This window comes from Ursus maritimus, unplaced genomic scaffold, assembly GCF_017311325.1.
Source record: "Ursus maritimus isolate PB19 unplaced genomic scaffold, ASM1731132v1 scaffold_1, whole genome shotgun sequence".
Taxonomy (NCBI): domain Eukaryota; kingdom Metazoa; phylum Chordata; class Mammalia; order Carnivora; family Ursidae; genus Ursus; species Ursus maritimus.
In genome coordinates, this window is record NW_024423343.1 from 39,009,991 (window position 1) to 39,032,188 (window position 22,198).

Consider the following 22,198-nt stretch of genomic DNA (forward strand, 5'->3'; position numbering starts at 1 on the left):
AAGAAATTAGCTAATCTATTTCCACAAAACAAATAAACAGCCTTGTATTTTGATAGGGTTTGCGTTGCATCCATAGATTGAATTAGGGAGAAGTTGCATCATAATATAGTTGAGTCTTGACAATGGTGAAATTCTCCATTTTCCTGTTTTCTTTAATTTTTCTCTGTATTATTTTATAGCTTTCATTGTATAGGTCTAGCATATATATTATTAAATTTATCACAAAATATTTTATGTTTTTGTTGCTGTTTTATTTTTTTTGTTTTTGATACTGTTTTGAATGAGATGCTTTTTATTTCAATTTTTAATGATTCTTGACATATGAAAGTATAATTTTTTATATTACCCTTTTGTTTCATAACATCGCTAAACTCACTTATTAGTTCTAATGGAATTTTGGGGTAGATTACATGAAATATTCTACATAAATGGCTATATAATTGGCAAGTGAAATATTTTATTTATTTCTTTTTAATCTATATGCCTTTTATTCTTTCTGTTGCTTTTTCTGGCTACTGCTTTAAGGAAATTAGTCATTTGGACAAAGTTTGTAGGTATCAAAATGGACATCTTATGGATTATCTGTTGGTCTTGTCCTATAAGTATTCTTGACCAATGCCAAGTCTCCAGTTTTGGTTTGAAGCTTACCTGGTACAGGTATAAAGATGACTAAGTCAGCAATATACAGTTCATTGGTAGGAGAATTTCCTGGAGCTTCTGAAAAGAGTCTCTTGAAAGTCCATCTTATATAGCAAGTCTCTGCTGGTCACATTGGCAGAAGTGGTATTTGGTTTTCTCTCTCTTTGGTTTGGAAGGTTCATGAAGTTTGGCCTTAGACAAATGTTGAATTCCATCTACACAAGCCTGATTTTAGAATCATTAAACCTTAAGAGACAGAACATTTCTTCCAAGGAACTTCCTGTGGAAAAGAACATTCTTAGAATCCTTGTAGAGAATCATTCTTGTTGAGGTTGAAGGAGTGGCAGAAGGACAAGGTGAAGGTAGTTCAAGATAAAGTCAAAGAGAAGGATCTGTGGAAAATAGTATCCCCAAGATTGAAATGACTTTCTCTTTAACCTTTGCCAAAATTACTTTTAAAGATGCTAATATCAACTCTATATTTCTTTTAAAGATCTCTGCATACCAATTAAAAAATGATTATTGAGTAGTTAATAATTCAGTATTGTATACTTGAAAGTTGCTTAAGCATTCTTTTTTAACTTAATTTTATTTTTTGCTTTTATTTATTTTTTGTTTTTTGCATTCTTACCACACACACACACATACAAAACAGTTAACTATACAAAGCAACGGATGTATTAATTATTTTGATCTTGGTAATCATTCCACAATGTGTATGTATATCAAATCATTACATTGTATACTGTAAATACATATTTGTACATAATATATAATTATTCCCCATAAAGTTGGGGAAAAAATAAAAAATAATTATTGGGTATTTAGAATCTTATTACCTTTCTTTCCTTGTTTACCTCAAAGATACACAATGTTGGATACATTAAATGTTTTACAAAATGGCTACTAATTCCAAATTGCCCTTGGTAAGAAAAAAAGAAAGTTATGCCATTTAGAGGGATAGGTACATGAAATGAGAATGGGATGTGAGCATATATAAAAACCTGCAAATGATTCTAGGAGATGGTTTACTTTTACTACAATAAAAACCCCTGGGGAACATATATACAGTTGATTAAAAGTGTCTGGTGAAAATATTCCATGTCTTGAGTCTCCCTCACCCCATCACGTTGATCAGGCCATCTCTAGACACCAACCAAACAATTAGTGGACTCTGACTGGCAGAATTTGTTGGGAAGCAATCTTCCCAAGAGTAAGCTCCTCAAACACAAGACAACACAGAGATGGGTTCATAATAGTTTTGATGGTTGACTCACAGCAAAGTTTTTTGTAGGAAGAATGACAGTCTAATGGGAACTTTTTACTCATTTGTCTTCAGGGCAGTTTTGGGAAACAGACTTAGTAGGAAGTATGTCTGTCTTCCATCCTTTGAGTTTCCTCATGTAAATGCACATCAGAAAATGACATTCTTTGGACATGACAAATTAGGAGACAAAAGTGATAGTAGGCAGTTTTCACCAAGGAAAACAAGTTGTTAATTTTAATGAGATCTAAAAATATTTCTGAAGAACCAATTCTAAGGATACAAGATGAATGGAGTAGAGGGTTTGCTGTATAAAGATCAGATTCATACCTATTGCTGGAAGTTTATCCACCACAGCAGCCAAAGATAGGCTCCTGACAGGAATGAATCAGGAGGGTCCTGGAAGTATGAGAGAGTCCCAAATCAGTCGTCTTGGGTTATGTAAGAGAGGAGTCTTGTATAGGTCACAGTGGAGCCTCATGAACTGGTGAAATCCATCACAAAGATCAGCATGAAAATCATTACCAAAAAACAGGTTGGTTTTTTATTAATAATCTTGCCAATAAATAATACAAGGTCTTGAAAAGGGAAGTTATCGAAAAAGTTTTATAGGATTGGGTCTGGTACACATGTAATTTTTGAGGTGGGATTTCTAAAGTAGGATATCAGTAGTAACTAGATACATGAGCAGATTGAAGTCACTTTTTAAAAAAAATATTTATTTGAGAGAGAGATAGAGAGCATGAGCAGGGAGGAGAGGGAGAAGCAGACTCCCCACTGAGCAAGGAGCCCGATGTGGGATAGAGTCCCAGGACTCTGGGGTCATGACCTGAGCAGAAGGCATACACTTAACTGACTGAGCCACCCAGGGGTCCCTGAAGTCACTTTTAATTATCTGGAGGTTGCAGAGCAGGGCTTTTAAGCAAAGTATTTACTGAAACTTTATGTTCTTACCATTCCAGAACAGTTATGGCAATGAGACTAATTCATGTTTGCTTTGCAGTTTGGCAAACTTCTGTTTCTTAGGTTCTTAATTCCAATTTTCATTACTCAGGTTGAAATGTGAGGTTACTTCACCTTGCATAGAAGGCTGTATTAATATCTCCTTTCTGTTTTCACTCACTCGGTTTTTATCAGCTGAAATCAACTGAGATAAAACATAGTACATTCAAAGTGCTTTAGATATAGATTATAACTGAACGCCATTGTATAACCTTTGGAAGTAACTTGGTAAGAATCTGTTTAACATGTCAGATGAACTAGAGGATTGAAGATGGTGAGAAAAATAAATATAAAAGAAAAAATACAAAGGCAGCATAAACTTAGCATTGCTGCTATTTTGAAGGACATCCTTAGGCCTGACCTCAAAATTCTGGGTGACATTTTGGCACTGAAGATTGCAATTCTGATGGAGTCAGTATACTCTGAAACATTAAGCAAGACACACAAGATAGATGTGGGGGCATAAAAACAAACACCTATCAGTGGGGCAAAATAGAGATCTAAGAAATAAATAAACCCTTACATATATGCTTAATAAATTCACGACAGAGGAGCCAAGAATGTACAATGGGGAAAGAATAGTCTCTTCAATAAATGGTAATGGTAAAACTGGACCCATATCTTACACTGTACACAAAATCAACACAAAATGGATTAAAGATTTGAACATAGACCTGAAACCATAACACTTCTAGAACGAAATGTAGGCAGTAAGCTCCTTGACATCGGTCTTGGCAATGACATTTTGGGTTTGTTACCAAAAGCAAAGGCAATTAAAACAAAAATGAACAAGTAAGACTACATCACACTAAAAAGCTTCTGGACAGCAAAAGGAATCATCAACAAAATAACAATGTGACCTGTGGAAGGGGAGAAAATATTTGCAACCATATATTTGATAAGAGGTTAATATCCAAAATATATAAAGAACTCATACAACTCAATAGCAACAACGGCAACAACAACAAAACAATCAAATTTAAAATGGGCAGAGTAACTGAATAGATGTTTTTCAAGAAAGATATACAAATGACTAACAGGTACATTAAAGGATGTTCAACATCACTAATCATCAGGAAAATGCAAATAAAAGCCACAATGAGATATTACCTCATGCTTGTTAGAATTGTTGTCATCAAAAGATAAGATCCCAAGTGTTGGCAAGGCTGTGGAGAAAAGGGAACCCTCGTACACTGTTGGTGAGAGAGTAAATTGGCGCAGTCAGCATGGAAAACAGTATGGAGAGAGTTTCCTCAAAAAATTATAAATGGAACTACCATATGGTCCAGCAGTTAAACTGCTGGGTGTATATTCAAAGGAAATGAAATCACTCTTGAAGAGTTATCTGTATCCCTGTGTTTATTGTAGCAGATCTACAATAGCTAAGACATAGAAACAACCTAAATGTCCACTGATAAATGAATGGAAAAAGCAAATGTGATTATGTATACACAATGTAATATTCAACTATAACAAAGAAGGAAAGCCTGCCATTTGCAACAACATGGATGGACCGGGAGGACATTCTTTGCCAAATAAAATAAGCCAGACACAGAAAGACAGATGCTTCATGATCCTACTTATATGTATAATCTAAAAAAAAAAAAATGTCAAACTCATAGAAATGGAGTAGAAAAGTGGTTGCCAGGGGCTAGGAGGTAGGAGAAATAAAGAGAAGTTGGTAAAAGGGTATAAACTCTGTTATAAGATGAATAAGGCCTAAGGATCTATAACACGGTGACTACAGTTGATAACACTGTATTATATAATTGAACTTTACTGAGAGAAGAACTTACATGTTCTCATAAAAAATTAAGTATATATGTTGAGGCAATGGATGTATTAATTAACCTGATAGGGCTAATTAACTTTCACAAGGTGTATGTATAGCAAACCATCATGTTGTGTACTTCAAATATCTTACAATTGTCCATTAAACTGGAAAAAAAAGAAGAGCTCAAATAAACAACCTAACTCTACGCTCCAAAGAATTAAAGAAAAGAAACCAAGCCCGAATCTAGGAGAAATAAAGAAATAATAAAGATCAAAGCTGAAGTAAATGCAATAGAGGCTGGAAAAACAGTAGAAAGGATCAGTGGAGCTAAGAGATGGTTTTTTTTGAAATTGACAAATATTTAGCTAGACTAAGAGACAAAAATAAACAGAGAAACAAAATAAAATCAGAAATGAAAAAGAAGATACTACAAAATATGAAGAATCATCAGGGAAACAGCAAATCAAAACCACGATGAGCTAGAGCTTCATACCTGTTAGAATGTCTGGTATCAAAATGACAGCAGATGAGAAGTGTTGACAAGGATATGGGGAAAATAGGACACTTACACACTGTTAGTGGGAATGTAAAGTGGTACAGCCATTATGGAAAACACTGTGGAGGTTCCTCAGAAATTAAAAATAGAACTACCATATGAATCAGTAATCCCTCTTCTAGAGTATATCCAAAGTAAATGAAATCAGTATCTCTAAGAGATATCTGCACTTTGCTGTTCACTGCAGGATTATTCACAATAACTAAGATACATAATCAACCTCCGTTCCGTTGACAGATGAATGGATAAAGAAAATGTGGTATATATTCTACAATGGAATATTATTCACTCTTAGAATAAAATTCTGCCATTTGCAACAACATGGATGAACCCGGGGACATTGTGCTAAATGAAATAAGCCAGGTACAGAAAGACAAATGCACATAATCTCACTTACAGATGGAATCTAAAAAAGTCGAACTCATATAAGCAAGGTAGAATAGTAGTTGCCAGGGTTTGGGAGGTGGGAGGAAGGTGACTCCTTTGATGTTGGTCAAAGGATACAAAGTTTCAGTTATGCAGGATGAGTAAGTTCTGGTGATCTAGTGTACAGTATGATGGATATAGTTAGTAATACTAAACTGCATACTTGAAACTTCTAAGAGAGATCTTACATGTTCTCACCACCAAAAACAAAGGTAACTATGTGAGGTGAAGGGTATGTTAATTAGCTTGATAGTGGTAATCATTTCACAATGTATGTTAAATCAAAATATCATGTTCGGGGTGCCTGGGTGGCTCAGTTGGTTAGCATCTGACTTCTGCTCAGATCATGATCTCAGGGTCCTGGGATGGAGCCGAGCCCTGCATCGGGCTCCCTGCTCAGCGGGGAGTCTGCTTTTCCTCTCCTGCTCCCCCCCTGCTTGTGCTCTCTGTCAAATAAATAAATAAACAAATAAATCTTTAAAAAAAATCATGTTCACTGTAAACATATACAATTTTTATTGGTGAATTATACCTCAGCATAGCTGGAAATAAAGAAAAATGAATGCAAAATAATGGGATGTTAGTCAATTCATAAAATTGATGTGATAGCTATATTTTCAGCAAACATGATAATTTATATTTGCACAGCTTGCTATAGTTTATTAAACTCATTTGATCTTCATATTTATGTATGATGGAATTTCTATTATTTACACTTAGTGCAATTTAGGCTCAGGAAGATGAAATGACTTTCTTAGTCACATGGCTAGTAGGCACTGGTTTTGGGATAAGAACTTAAGTCTTTTACTTGTAAATGCAATTCTTTTCATACTAAACTGTAGCAAATGACATAGGCATGATTTTCTCTGAGTCATCACATATTTAAGATCCATTTGCCATTGAAGGATTATCTTGAATTTGTATTGGGAACATTTCCCCTAAGAATTTTCATGTATTTCTTCTGTAAATCTTCTACTATTCCTAAGATAGAAAAAATAGATTTGCCAATGATTTCTAGGGATAATGATGCTGTTACTAGAGAATTAATGGATTTGGCAAAAAGTCATCAGATAGTCTTAAATTCATTAGAGTATTGTTATGTTTACAAAACAGAATATTACTCAGTGATGAAAAAAGAAATGCACCACTGATTGAACGACAATACTCATGAATCTTGGAGACGTGATGCTAAAGGAAAGAAGCCAGGCATCACGGAGTACATACTGCATGAATCCATTTTTATGAACAAGAACAAGTAACACAATTTATGGTAAAAAAAAGAATAAGAAGAGTGCTTGCTTCTGGCACAGGGAAGGAAAAAGAGAACTGTAGGGTAGGGTTCTTTAGAGACAGAACCAATAGAAGAGATTTATTATAAGGAATTGGCTCATGCAGTTATGGAGTCTAAGAAGTCCCACTGTTTACCCTCTGCAAACTGGAGTCCCAGGAAAACCAGTGGTATAATTCAGTCTGAGTCCATTCAATCTCAGTCCAAAGGCCCAAGAACCAGGGGGAATTAATGATGTAGATTCTAGTCTGGATCAGAAGGCTTTGAGAACAAGGAGCATCCAAGGGCAGCTGAATGTTGATGTCTCAGCTCAAGCTGTCAGGCAAGAAGGGTTGAGTTCTTCCTTTCTCTGCCTTCTTGTTTTATTCAGGCCCTCAATGGATTGGATGATGCCTACCATACTGGAGAGGGCAAACTGATTTACTGAGTCCTCTGATTCAAATGCTGATTTCGTCTGAAAATGCCCTCACAGACATACCTGGAAATAATGTTTAGCCAAATATTTGGACACCCTATGATCTAATAAAATCAACACATAAAGTTGACCATCACAGGAACCTTCTTGGAGAAGGAATTTACCTGTATTTTGATAAGGTTGTGGGTTACATGGGTGTAATTATATGTAACAACTAATTGCATTGTACACTGAAGATTTGTGTATTTGTAAATTTTTTTTGTTAAGTAGGCTCCATGCCATGGAGCCTAATGCAGGGCTTACACTTAGGACCCTGAGATCAAGACCTGAGCTGAGATCAAGAGTCCGAGGCCTAGCTGACTGAGCCACCCAGGCACCCTGTGTATTTGTAAATTTTTAACCTAGAAAAATACTTGCTTAACTTAAAAAAAAAAAAAAAAAAAAAAAAAAAAAGTTTGCTTAACCTAATGGTATGAGTCAGCAATTTTGAAATTTTCAACTTTTTACAACTCAAGGCCTAAACAAATTGATGAATATATCAAGAACAATGGAAATTGGAAGTATCAATAAAAACTCGTGTGTGTGTGTTACCTATTTGTATTAATGCCTATATCTTAGTTTCTTTTTTTTTTTTTTTAAGATTTTATTTATTTATTTTACAGAGAGAGAGACAGCCAGTGAGAGAGGGAACGCAAGCAGGGGGAGTGGGAGAGGAAGAAGCAGGCTCCCAGTAGGGGAGCCCGATGCGGGGCTCAATCTCAGAACGACGGGATCATGCCCTGAGCTGAAGGCAGACGCTTAATGACTGAGCCACCCAGGCGCCCCTATATTTTAGTTTCTAAATACGAATCTCCACTAAAAGAAACTCGGCCTCTTTGGGTTGAATGCTGATTCCAGGGCTGGTGCAGAAAAGTATAAAATAATCGCAGAATACTTTGCTGTATCAGAAACCCATGAAGTATTCAAGGGATGATGGGAAAATAAAAATTTAACAGAAGCCAATTTGTTGGGGCTCTTACTCGTCAAGTATGGGGACAATTTTAGCATAAAAATGATAATAATGAATTATAAGTGATTGAATAATGAAAAATTCTGTGAGCTCATACTTACATAAATCAATAAATTAATGGTGGAGAAAGAAAAGCTCATTCTTGTAGTAGAATGCTAGCTAATAGATGTTAGAAGGAGTGCTGGAGTTAGAAAATCAAAATGATTTAAAATTTGTGAGTCAAAGTTTGATTAGGAATAGGATATTTATAGAGCCTCAAAGTATTTCCACTAAAATTACTTATTAATTACAAAGTGAAAAGTAATGACTTTCCAATAGAGAAACCAGGCACTGACCAAAGTTGACATTAACAATTTGGGATAATCAATAACTCGTGTTGCTGATATGGTGCACTGAAAAGGACATAAATAACATCTTGCCCAAACTATATAACATGAATCTCATTGTAAGGAGGTATTGGGCAACCTAAATTGAGTGCTATTCTACCAAATAAATGCCTCAACTTTAAAAAAAAATATTAAGGTTAAGAAAGACAATGAAAAGTTTAGCAACTGTTCTGGACTAAAAGACACTTAAGAGGCATGAAAGCTAGATATAAGATGAGATCTGGAGGAATCCTGTGCAGGTGAAAAACAATAGCCATAAAGGACATTATTGGGTCAATTAGTGAAATTTGATTATGGACTATGAATTAAATAATGGTATTGAACCAATGTTGTATTTGATGGTTTTGCTCATTGAACTGTCTGTTAAGAAAATGGTCTTGTTCTTATGAAATGTAAACAGGAATTTAGAAGTAAAGGGGCATGATGTCTCTAGCATACTTTCAAAAGCTCAGAAGAAATCATATGTGTCTGTGCGTTTTGTGCATCCATATGGGGAAGAGGTGAGGGGAAGAGGGAGAAGGAGAGGATGGAGTGATAAGGCAAATTGAGTGAAATATTTAAAAATTGTTGAATATTGATACAAGGTATAAGGGGTTCCTTCTACAATTCTTGCAACTTTTCTCCTCTATGCATTAAATTATATCAGTATTCAACAATACACACAGAAAAATAAAAAGTCATCAAAAAAGGATTCAAAAGTAAAATCTGATTTCTCAATTGCCAGATAGTTATTCTCATTTTCTTTCTATCCGCTTTTTTTATTCTTGATTCCATACTGTCTTTTCCTTTGTAAGTCTACCCCAAATGCCTTGCATTTTTCGTCAAGTTGAAATTGTGCAATGTAGCTTTCCATATTTAAATGCTGCCATAAGATAACTCTGAAGGCAAGAAACCATGAGGATGAAGAGATGTGAATAAATGCATTTGCATATAAATCATTTAATTCAGGTCAGTATGCATTTCATTATGCTTTCAAAACTAGAAGGATAACTACAAATAATAGACATTAATGCACATGTTTCCTTAAAGAAGGGATGTAGGAGTATAATACTTTGTTTTCAGAAATATAGTTGAATAAATTAGGCAAAATTTTTCAGCTGAAAGAAGAGACATTTCTAAATATACTTTATCTTATTCTTTTAATGAATAATTTCAGTAATCCTTTTATAGTAAATTATGTTCTTCATTTTAAATGCCCAGCTTTCGACACAAGTGCAGAGAAAGATTTTTAGGCTTCCATTTTCTCTGGGGAGTTAATCAAACAGAAAAATCTGTTGCCTCAGGCCTTTTGCATTCATGCACAAAAATAAGTCTAAAGGATAGATACAAGTCTGTCTTTTTTGTGATCTGATAACATTTGTTAATTTTCTTAGCTTTGGCCATAAAAATAATGAGTAACTAACCAAGGATATTGGCTCTGATATTCAAAAAGTTTAAGCACTGCAACAACCACAAATTAAAAAAAAAATAGAATATTAAGATCTGTCACTATACCTGTGGCCTGAATTTAGTAATAATAAATTGAAGCTGAGGATTTTCTACCTAAAAGAGGTGGGTCTATTAGATGATGGATCTGTCTTAAGTGGGCTCTTCTGTTAACTCCATCTTACATCGTGCATCTCACATATTTTATGATGAAAATCAGCTTGCTTTCTGTTGTCCCCTTCCCTGTACCTTGTAGGCCATTACAGTTCAGCTTCTATTCAACTTTGATAATAGATTGTCTAGAACCAGCCATTTCGACCAGATTTTGCGGTGTATTATGTAATGTATGTGTTATGTTACATATAGCCTTTTCTTTCAACTCTCTCTTATAGTATAGGACCAATATGTCTCATTTATGGTAAGATAAAAAGGGAAAGATAACCCTAAATCTATAATGAATCTGTCGGTGTCTCAATAAGGTCTCATACTGATATGTATATATTATTTATTTTTCTTCTTCGTTGTGTTTATCTTCTTTCATTGTAAGATGACTTTTTTGTAGACAAAATTGTTAGTTATTATGTTTCCTCTGAGATAACCTGATTCTTAAGATTGAAACTCCTAATATTTTGAAAATTAAAAATATCCTGTGGCAGCTCACCATTTGGCATGTTTAAAGTCACTAAACTTGAATGGCACTGAGTTTCTCAATGGGGATGGGGGCACAGAGATAATTTACTAAAGTAATACAAGAAGGGTCGTTGTGATGATAATGAGGGAGGGAAGATTTGCTTCTTAGCATGGACCACAGTCAGGCTTATACCTGCCATCATAGGGTAGATATGTCTTTCAACAGTGAAATATCTGAAGAGGATTATGATTGTGATAGAGAAGCCATGCAGAATCACGTGCTCAGAATTGTAGGGGTCTGAAGGGTCCAGTGCTTCATTAAGAAAAGCAGGCTGCTCACATATTGTGAAGTACATTGGATATAAAGCAAAGCCTTTATGCAATCCATTGAAGAAGTCTGTATGCAAAATGAGCTTTAGCAAATGGAATGACGAAAGACTTCTGCAAATAGAAATGAGTCCTAAAATAAGGAAACAAGTACTCTTAGAGTAAATGGTGTGTTATAGGAACAGCAGTGAATCTAAAAATGTGGTCCTGCAGAGTCTGGAAGAAGAAGACTCCAGGGTGAATAAAAATACTTGCTAACAGGCCCCATTAGTTTCTTATTGAGGAGGAACTAGAAGTATGCATGCACACATGCATAAACATACCTGCATATGACACACGTCGATGAAGATCCATCATGGTTGCATATAATTCTATGTGTTATTTTGCAGTCATTTACAATCCTTAGCTAGACTGTGACTTAGTCATTCTCAGCAAATCCTTTTGCTGTCCTCCTAAATTCTAAGTTAAAACTATCTCCTTTAAGCATTGTCATTTTGTTGCTATTGCTTCACAGATATTTTTCTGAATGAAATACACATTATAATGGCATGAAAGATAGATCTCTGATAAAAGTCCTAAGTGCCAGCTTCCCTTCTTGTCCCAAAATCCTTATCTCCGCCAGGTCTCCGAAATTGGGTAATTTAGTTCATACCTGTCAGTTCACGTGGGACTAGCTCCATCTGAAAGAAATCCTTTTCTCTCCTGGGCAAATCTTTACCCAAGAACGCTGAGGAGCATGAGCTTTTCAATTGATCAAAGAACAGTTTTGTTTTTTACAGGTAAGTTCCGATATATTTTACCAATGCAGTGCAGAAGTCTAATGAAAGCGACGTTTGTTAATTTGCTCTTCTAATGCAGGCAATGGGTACATGGGTAGCTCCTGAAAGTCATAGGATGATTATAATTTCTAATCAATGTAGCTTCATTCTGTGGGTGCCTGCTGCTTTAGCACATAAAAGAACATATAGTCAATCCCTTTTCTGCTGAAACCTTAGTTGGTAGCATGGAAGTTTGCAAGCATTGACAAAACAATTTTGTCAACATTGTAAAATCATTCAGGTAATAAATAGTATCCAGAAATGGCTTCTCTGGGGGATGGGCCGGCAGCAGGGGTGGGGGGGAATAATTGCAGCTACATGGTTTGCTGATTGCTTTTTAACTGGGTAGCTCAAGAGATCTAATGGCATGCGTCATTTTGAAATACTATAGCAATCATTCAGAAAAAAAAAAAATACACATGGTTCAGAAACCTGCATCAGCTCTTGAAAAACCTTTGCATTTTCAATAAATGCTGACTAGAGACAAGGCTATTTTCTGATCTTTTCATGGAAAACTACTTGTTAAAAGTACATTACAAGGGCTTATCTTCATTCACATGTATTTTATCAAGTTTATGTCTGGTTACTCTCTGGTGGAATCTTCTGGTTTGCATGATGGTATGTTCCTGACTCCTGGACTTTTCTGGAAGTTGCCTTTCCAACTTCAACAATGCATTTTTTTTTTTCAGGAGGCTTTTTAAATTGGTCTCATCTGATCATTTCTATGGCCAGATTTAGTCAGATACATCATTAATACTCTGTTCATTTGTGTTCTTAGTTATGTCACTTTGTAATGATTCTCCAATTGTTTATTATTTATAGGAATAACTCTATTTCAATATTCATCTCTTGCACCTTCAACTCAATGATAATAAGTTGTGGGAAGAACTCTAGTGCCTGAGGTAAAGTTAAATGGAGTAGGTAAGATACGATTAAATTAAATTAAGAATACCTAAAACTCCATGGTGACATTTAGCATTCAGATTCATGCATGAGTTCTGAGACTCATTGGTTTAATATTTGGGATTTGAAATTTGAGACTCCTGCATTGATCTAAACTCAGATCACATAGGTGGTGGTACCAAATATAGCTGTTTTTCCCAAAACAAGAGTATTTCAGCTATTCATTTCCTAGCAGATAGATAATAGATTATAAAACAGAATGGAATCCTTTTATAATTTGAGAACAACGAAAAATGCAAAACATTAATTTCAAAGGCTTAGACTGTGCAACATAAATTCAACAGGCATGAAAACATGCACTGCGCATTTAGTAATCACGACCTTACGGACAGACATTATTTCATATCCCACTTCCACCATAAGGTCCTTTGAGAAAAAGCTCATTGTAGATGACCATCACTTAGAGCCTAAAGGAAACAAATTCTGCAGATGAATCTTTAGGAGAAAAATGGATTTCTTTTTTTAGCCAGAGTGGAAAAACTGTAAAGCAGGAGATCCAGTATAAATAAAACATTTTTCTACCTGCTGTACTTAGAGTTCTCCAAGAAAATATAACACATTTGCTTGCAGCTTAATAACATTACTCTAAATATATAGTCAAAAGACTATAAAAAATTAGTAATACCAGCAGCTCACAATTGTCGAGCATTTATATGTGACTTATATTTAGTATTTTTACATACATCATTTCCTTTCATCCACACATTAGTCCTTTTAAGTTAGATTTTAAGTATCCCTGTTTTACAAATGATTAAATAAATTGCCCAAATCACCAAACTAAGAAGTATTAGAAAATAGGAATCTTATCCTTTCCATCTGATCTAAACCAAATGGTTTTTCACCATTGTGCAATATTGCCTCGAAATTTTATAAACAATTTAGGATATCACATTAGTTTATTAATTACAAGAAATTTTCAGGAAGTCTTGAAGGACAAGATTCAGAGAATGAGTTCAAATTCCTTTCCAGTGATATTTCTCTACTAACAGGTAGGTAGATTTCACCTGAGAAATTGCATAAAGATAATTATTCTAGACAGGAGTTTTGACCCATGAGTTTTGTACTTTACTGACTCAATGGGTAGCTAAAATAGACTACATTCTTGTAAACATATTATTTATAAATATATGAGTTTGTCAGTAGGTATGTGTGTAGGAGAATATGTGTGCTTGGGTTAGAATTGCATTTAGCATTGTAATCAATCACTAAGCACTTTAGTGTCATCTTCCGAGATTTTTAATGCTAGAATAAAAAAAAAAGTAAATGTAACGTCAACATGATGTTAACTTTAAAAATAAAGTTAAGAATATAATTATTCTTGGGGCGCCTGGGTGCCTCAGTTGTTAAGCGTCTGCCTTCGGCTCAGGGTGTGATCCCAGAGTTCTGGGATCGAGTCCCACATCAGGCTCCTCTGCTGGGAGCCTGCTTCTTCCTCTCCCACTCCCCCTGCTTGTGTTCCCTCTCTCGCTGGCTGTCTCTCTCTCTGTCAAATAAATAAATAAAATCTTTAAAAAAAAAGAATATAATTATTCTTAATCACAGCAAGAGTCATGTTGACATTAAAATAAAGTAAAATAATAAAAATAGTGAATAGAAAAAATGGTTAAAATGACGAATCCTATGTAATGCGTATCTTAGCACAATAAAAAATGTTTAATAATAAAAAAATAATTATATTCTTTAGTGAACAACACAGCTTAAAAATAACTGGATTACTACCTATCACTGCACATTAATGCCTCTTTCTTGGATTATGCCTATATTAAAACAAGTTAATATAACACGATGGGGCAAACTGCTTAAAAATTACCTAGTGATTCAGCTGCATAATTGTCACCAATGTCAGTGGGGGTTGTATGGTTAAATCCTCAGTGATAACTCTGTAATAAATGTTTCATCTATTGGAATATTGGACGTAAGATTGCATATATTTATACTTGTTCTTGCAGCAAACACATTCCCATATCCTGTAGTCAATAAAAACTACTTACGATTAAATTTGAAAGCAGAAAAGAGCCTGAGTTCTGGAAACAGCCTACCTGGGGTTGTCTCCAGTTTCCAACATATCAGCTGTGTGACATCGACTAAATTAGTGATGTCTCTGTGGCCCAGTTTCTTTAGTTAAATGAATATCACAGTATCTACCTCAAAAGGTAGTTGTTACCATTTCTATTTTAAACTATTAAAATACCTGGAATAGTGCTTGCCACAGAGCTGATACCAATGAGCACTAGCTGTTATCCTTATATACCCGTCATTGCTGCTCTTGTTACTATGTCCTGAGGGCGTTATAACAGAAACATATAACAGATATAAAACAAAATTTATAGTGATCTTTGATATAAGCCATTGTATCAACAATGATTACACAACGATTATTGTCTCAGTTATCCTTTTACAAATTATTTGCTTATCACAGTAATAGAAATAAGTGCACACATATACTAAATACTCTGCAACACATTTTTCATAAGCAATCTAGTATCATGTTCATAACAACTTGCCTTAGCCTGGTTGATTGCTATCACAGAATACCATAGACTGGGGAGATTATAGACAACAGACTGTATCTTTCACAGTTCTGGAGGCTGGGGAGTCCAAGACCAAGGAGCGAGCAGATTTGGTGTCTGGTGAGAGCCCACTTTCTGGTTCACAGATGGGTCTTCTCATTGTGTCCCAGAAAGGGCGAGAGAACTCTCAGGGATTTCTTATAAAGGCACTGATCTCATTCATGAGGGCTCCACCCTCACGACCTAATCCTCTCCCACAGGCCCTCTCTCTTTCTGCCGTGGCACTGGGGATTAGGTTTTCAACATGTGAATGCTGGGGAGATAAAAGCATCAGTCTATAAAACAACTCTAAAAGGAAAGTGCTATTTAAGAAAAAAGAATCAAGAGGAAGCAGAAACTCCAATTCCGAAACTTTGGTAACTTTCCCCAAGTCCTACAGCTCTGAGTGTAGGAAGCCGTATTTGAATTGAGGGCCTCCGATATCAGCGCCCAAGCTTGTAACAGGAATTTTGAGTAGGAAGTTGTCATCTCTCTCCTTCAGAGCATATACTTTCATAACAAATACCATTTTTACCTCCTTTTCCCCTAAAGAATAGAGTTTATATAAAGCCCAGATCGAATTTTTCCAATAAATTTTTTATTTAACATTTGGAGCAAGAAGAGAGAATGTGGTAGAGTTACATCATTTCTATAAAATGCATATACATTTTCTCTAATACTCTCTAGGGTTTGAGTTTCCTCAAAAATGTGACCCCCAGGCATTTACTTCAGAGGCCAGGGAAGGCAAAACAGGTGACTGTCTGTCTCTCTGGCATCACAGCTCCTTCTTGTACATTACCATTTAGCAACTTAATGGGACCTGACATGTGAAAAGCATTAAATTTTGTGCTTCTAGAAGTGTCAGAAGTTTGGTCTTCTTTTTCTTATTGATAACTTGACACTGAGTTGACCAGATTCCCTGGTGGAAGACTTATTTCTTAAAATGAGCCTTTTATTTATTTAATTATAAATAATCTCTTTCCTTGTTTTTTTCTCACTTCATTTTTAATAGTAATGTTCAGTTCACTTATTACAGGTACTAAATCTTCAGTTTTCATCTGCTGTGACCAAAAAGATGAGAATGATTTTTTCCTAGTAATTTTCATGTAAAGGTAAATTATGAAATCAGTACTATCACAGATTTCCTTGGTCCTGAAACTTCTCTTGCTAAGGACAACTAACCAGACTCACCATACCTTTCAGCATTAGCAAATGTGGTATGGGCAAACCAGAGGAGACAAATAAACATGTGCAAATTCTGCTCTGTCGGTTATTTTAATTTTCAGTGTAATCAGGAAGGGAGTTCCTTTCTAAAAGTATGGGTTTTTTCTTTTCTTTCCTTCTCTTGCTTCTCAATAAAGAGGGAGGCTGCTTGGACTTTTGTTGGCTTCAAGCAAAGGCAGAACTGACAGCAAAAAAAACCCTGATAATTTCAGAGTTTGGGTCTCTTTTGTTTATCTGAAATTCGTTGCTTCAAAAACAATAAGTGCTTCAATAACCTGACTGCAGAAAATACTTAATGGAAATTGTGACTTTCATCTTCCGCTCTAATTCATTTCACAGTAAGGTATGGGCTTAATATAGGAACTTTTTCTTTTGTTTATGACATTTTCACACCTACAGATATTTGTAGACACATGAAGGGACTGCAAACAGCTGATTGTTTCTGAAATTAGCTCAGTACCGACACAAAGCAATGCCTGAGAATAACTTCTGTTTAAAAAGGAAAAATTCTAAAGAGTAAGACTGCTTTATAAATAAAATCTCTATAATCTGTTTTAATGCATTTTAACTTTTGTATTTATTAATTTATTTGCAAAATCCAGATGACAGTTTAATTAGGGTTTAAAGTTTAAAATCTATAATTTTAAGAAAGTCCTATCAGTCTTGGCTGAAAATGAGCCATGGGCTTAATAGGTTTGGGAAAAGGTTTCTAATTTTGAAATTTGCATACACACATGCACTTGGTAAAAATGAAGTATTATCCTTTTAGACAAATAGAATTATAGCAACATGTATTTGTTTTGCATTTAATTATTGTGAAGCTAGGTTCTGGGTTCTTAACAAGAACGGGGCACGTTTCAGAATGTGAAAAGTTTTATAGTCATGTGAGGTGTTTCTAATTTACTTTGGGGGAAAAAAATGTCCAAAAGTCTTGCATAGCTTACATTCGGAGACATATCCAACAAGAAGCATATTTCTCTTCCATAAAACTTATTCCCCTTGTATTTCACATTTATATGCTGTTTTAAATGTTACCATTTAATTTGAAATTTATAATTGTAGCGTGATGACTGGTATTGCCCTAGGGGGAAAATATAGAAGAGCAAAGTACCTCTGTAGCAGAAATTACGTGCAGGTCCCATAAAATAAGCTTCTTTTCTTTTCCATTATGTTCTAGTCACAGAATAAATAGCTGATTGCATACTGCAGATTATCATGTGCTTTAAATATGAGTGTCCTTGTAAAGTGTACATTAGTTATAATCCTTTGTACATAAATCATTTGATTAAAATGAAAATAATTTTACATATAAAAAGCACATCCACTTCACTTAATGTTCCACTGATCAATTTTTACACCTACCACCAGTTGCCATTTGTGAAAATAATTCTTTGAAATTTGTTGCTGAGTCTTCCAAATAGATTAGCTTATGCTCCTTTCAAGCTCAGAGGATCTCATTCCTTCAGACTAACTGTTTAAAGCTGGCACTATATTTAGCAACTATGTACCCTCTGGAAGGAGAGACCTTTGAGAAAATTGACCTGCCCATTTGAGTCCTAACTGACAATTCCTCATTGGGAACAGCTAATTTTCTACAAAATGCTTTTTAACATGGTTTTAATCATGCAGCAATTAAGAGTAACTTTTAGAAATAAATCTGGAGATGGTTCCTTATCCTTCTGTCAATTGAAGTTGAATTTATGCCTTCAACAACTTCTTTGTCTCACCTTTATTTTTGGTTTGTTAGCTTCCTGAAAGTGTGGAATTCAATCTGTAAATGGTCACTGTGACAGAAGTTTTCTTGAAGAATTCAAGAAACCCTGTAGTAATGCAAGCAACGTTGGTACTTCGCTCTTGTATCACGTATTATGATTTCCCTTGACCGGAGGTACACTCCAATGCGCAATCTCAATGTGGCTTCTTTGTTTTCTGTATCTGCTGTCACCTTGCAGTGCAGCAAGGGAAAAGCAAAGCAAGCAAACTCATGAAACTGAATTCAATCCATCGGATAGATTCAGACTCACAAATTCAGTTTCTTCAGGTATTTGTCTCTTTTGAATATGTGGTCTTATAGACTTTCTCCTCTTCCCTGCTTCTCTCCGAGATGATGTGTGTCTCACAGGGAGCTATGTGATCTGGCAGCAAGGTAGGGAGCACACATCTCAATATTTATATCTGCAAGTCCCTGCTTGGTTTTCTGGTTCCTCTGATCTCTGCAGTGATGGCCTTAGCTGGTGGCTGAGTGCCCTGCTAGCATCCCCAGACTGTAGCTGGGAGCTCCTGCCTGTGTAGTTATTTCTCAGGTTGGTCAGGAGTCCTTCCTGCTGACTTGGCTCCACAAACCCCTCTGAGGTTGGGTTGTAACTTCTTTTTGCTCTCTCACCTTGGGTGTACCCTGCAGATTGTAGATAAATGGTTATCTCTCGTTGCCACAGCCTTCCCCCAAATGAGCCTGCCAATATTTTTTGTGCCAAATGGGACTCTAGGAAGACCAAGGCAGGGCTGGTCAGGGTTTTTATCTCCGTAACCTTGTAGTTACCCTGGGTTGTTTTGTTGTGCTCTGTGCAACTGGCTTTCCCTATATAGTTCCTAGTGGAAAACAGGACAAAACCCCCCTCTGTGTGACGGTTTTCTTGTCAACCTATCTCACGCAGTCCTCTCTCCATGACCTCATTGTAGTGGGGGGGTGATTGGGGTCTACATGACTTCTCACTGATTTCGTACCAACTTTCTAATCTTCATTCCATATTTACCAAGGAAGGAAGGATTGGGCTTTCCCTTCCCTCTTGCTGTCTGTTCAGAAAAATCACTTACGTCATATACTTGAGGTGAAGTCTCCTCTTTTTGAAAATGGCAGGTGGGACATACATATTTCAGAAAGATTTTACCTGTTAAACTTGAGTTAGCCTCTGGATATAAAATGTGGTACATCTGCTCTGCTAGTGACTCATTTGAGATCACCTTCCTTTGCTGGTTCTTGGTAACAAAATGGAAATGATGTGTTAGTTCTTTCCTAAGCTCTCCTTAGAAAATCTGGAAACTACAGAAAACAAAACAAAAAAATATGAGTTTGTTATATCTGAGCAACCCATACCATGTGGCTATTAGAGTCTTATTTTAGCTTTTCATTTAGGCTGTTGCATGCTCTTCTGCACGGGGCTGGCATTCAGCATAGGCCTAAATGTGACTACACCATTTTAGTTTCAGAGTCTGCATTTTTACTCTACTTCCCTCCTGGTGTTCTTTATGAGCAAAAGTCCTGTAGCCTAACTATAGTCACAGCTAAGTGTGAAGAACACTTGGACACTTGGTTATAACTCTTAGTCCTTAGAAATTCATTTGGCCTCAGCTGAGGAAGGTTAGGGTCCCCAGTGGTGAAATTCCATTAGTAAGTCAGGGTCTTGAGCTATTGAGACCTTCTGCCCCATCTGTTGGCTCTCTCCCCTCACAGTCTGCTTACACCAGCTGTGCTCCTGACCTCCTATAGGTCTCTGAGAAGCAGGGGTTGGGGCACTTCCCTCACATTTTGTGGGATCACATATGGGGATCGTAGACTCTGTGGAGAGGTTCACTGAAAATCTTCCTTAAGCTCTTCACACAGGTAGCAAAGCTAGGATTACTACCTTTGTCTCCCTCTGCCAAAATGGTACTTGGTGAAAACAAACTTTGGGTTCTCCTCCTGTGAAAAAGTCTTTCCGTAGGTGATCTGACTAGCTCCTTGTGATATAACAGCCCCTCATAATCAGAGGAAAGAGAAGCAGCTTGCTGAAATGAAAGATTTCCCAATTCCTGTCCCCATTGTAGCTGACAAATTGGATACCATAGCTGAGTTACTGGAGTGGAGGAAGAGCTAGTGTAAAGGCTGTGCAAATGAAGTGTACCTAAGGGCAAGACCATCCCGACCTGTGGAGAGTGAAGGCTTGCCTACTGACACCTCAGGGCTGAGGAACGTTCTTTGTTCTTGGGAACAGAGAGAACATCTAATCTCTAATGAATAACCTGCTGAAGGACCTGGGCAAGTTTCAAGGGGACAAGGTGGCTGTGCCTGCCTGCTTTAGGGAAAGCTGCTGGGAGTTGGGCATGTCCGGCCAGCACTGCAGTAATTACTTGAACTCAGTGGTGACAGTGGGTGAATGTATGAGAGGTAAACCCCAGACCAGGTTGTTCAGTCAGACTGTGCCAGTGCAGCTCTGGCCTCCCTTGGACTGAGGCCAGTGCTGTCTTCTCAGCACTCTCTTCTAAGTGGCAGGACATTTTGAGGAAAGGCTTTCTGGTTGTAGACTGGTATTATCTGCTACCAGGATGAAGAGAAAACCTGAAATGTGGTTATCTTATGTAAAACCAGAGGTCCTCTGTATTGGTTTCCTAGGGCTGCTGTAACAAAGTATAACAGGCTAGGTGTCTTAAAACAACGGAAATTTATTTTCTCAGATTCCAAGGGACTAGAAGTTGTAATTATGATGTCAGCAGGGTCATGCTCCCTTTGGAGTGGCTAGGAAACTATCTTTCCTTTCCTTTTCCTAGTTTCTGGTGGTTGCCAGCAATCCTTGGCATTCCTTGGCTTGTAGATGCATTACTCTGATCTTTCTCTGTGGTTACATGGCCTTCTTCCCTGTGTTTCTCTGTGTTTTTACATGGCCTTCCAATAAGGACACCAGTCATTGGAGTTAAGGTTCACCCTAATCCAGTGCCCTCATGTTAATTAATTATGTCTACAAAGACCTTATTTCCAAATAAGATCACATTCTTAGGTTTTGGTTAGACATGAATTTTGGAAGGCACACTGTTTGAACCAGTACAACTTCCATCCCCTAATATAGATAAGTATTTGGTCATTGTTATTGTGACTATTTTTCAGAAAAGTCTCTTGTTCTTCCTTTTCTAAAATTAGATTCTAACCTTGTGACCAAAGAATAAATATACGACCTATGTAGTGCACAACGATGTATGGCCTTCTTGTCCTCTGCAAACTGTCAGCCATGCTCTGTCTGTAAACCCCTTCCACTTTCATTTCTTGATGGTTCTTTTTACAGTCACATTGTTCCTTCTCTTAACTCCTTTAAATCTGCTCAGATTTCAGATTTCTCCTTTCTTTATTTTTTTTTTTATTTTTTATTTTTTTAGAGAGTGAGAGACAGCATGCATGTGGGCAAGGGAGGAGCAGAGGGACAGGGAAAGAGAATCTCAAGGAGACTCCCTGCTGAACGTGGAGTCTGACAACGGGACTTGATCTCACCACCCTGAGATCTTGACCTGAGCTGAAATAAGGAGTCAAACACTTAACCATCTGAGCCCCCCAGGTGCCCCACAAATTTTCCTTTCTATGAGACTCCTTGATCTTGCAAAATGAAATGGCAACCACCCCTTATTATCCCTCCTTCTCCCTCCTGATTTCCCCATAGTTCTCATTACCGTCTGGCATATTGTGTCTGTATTTTTAAGCTAATTTTCTTCTCAGTTTCATGAAGACAGTCTCTCTCTCTCTCTCTCTCTCTCTCTCTCT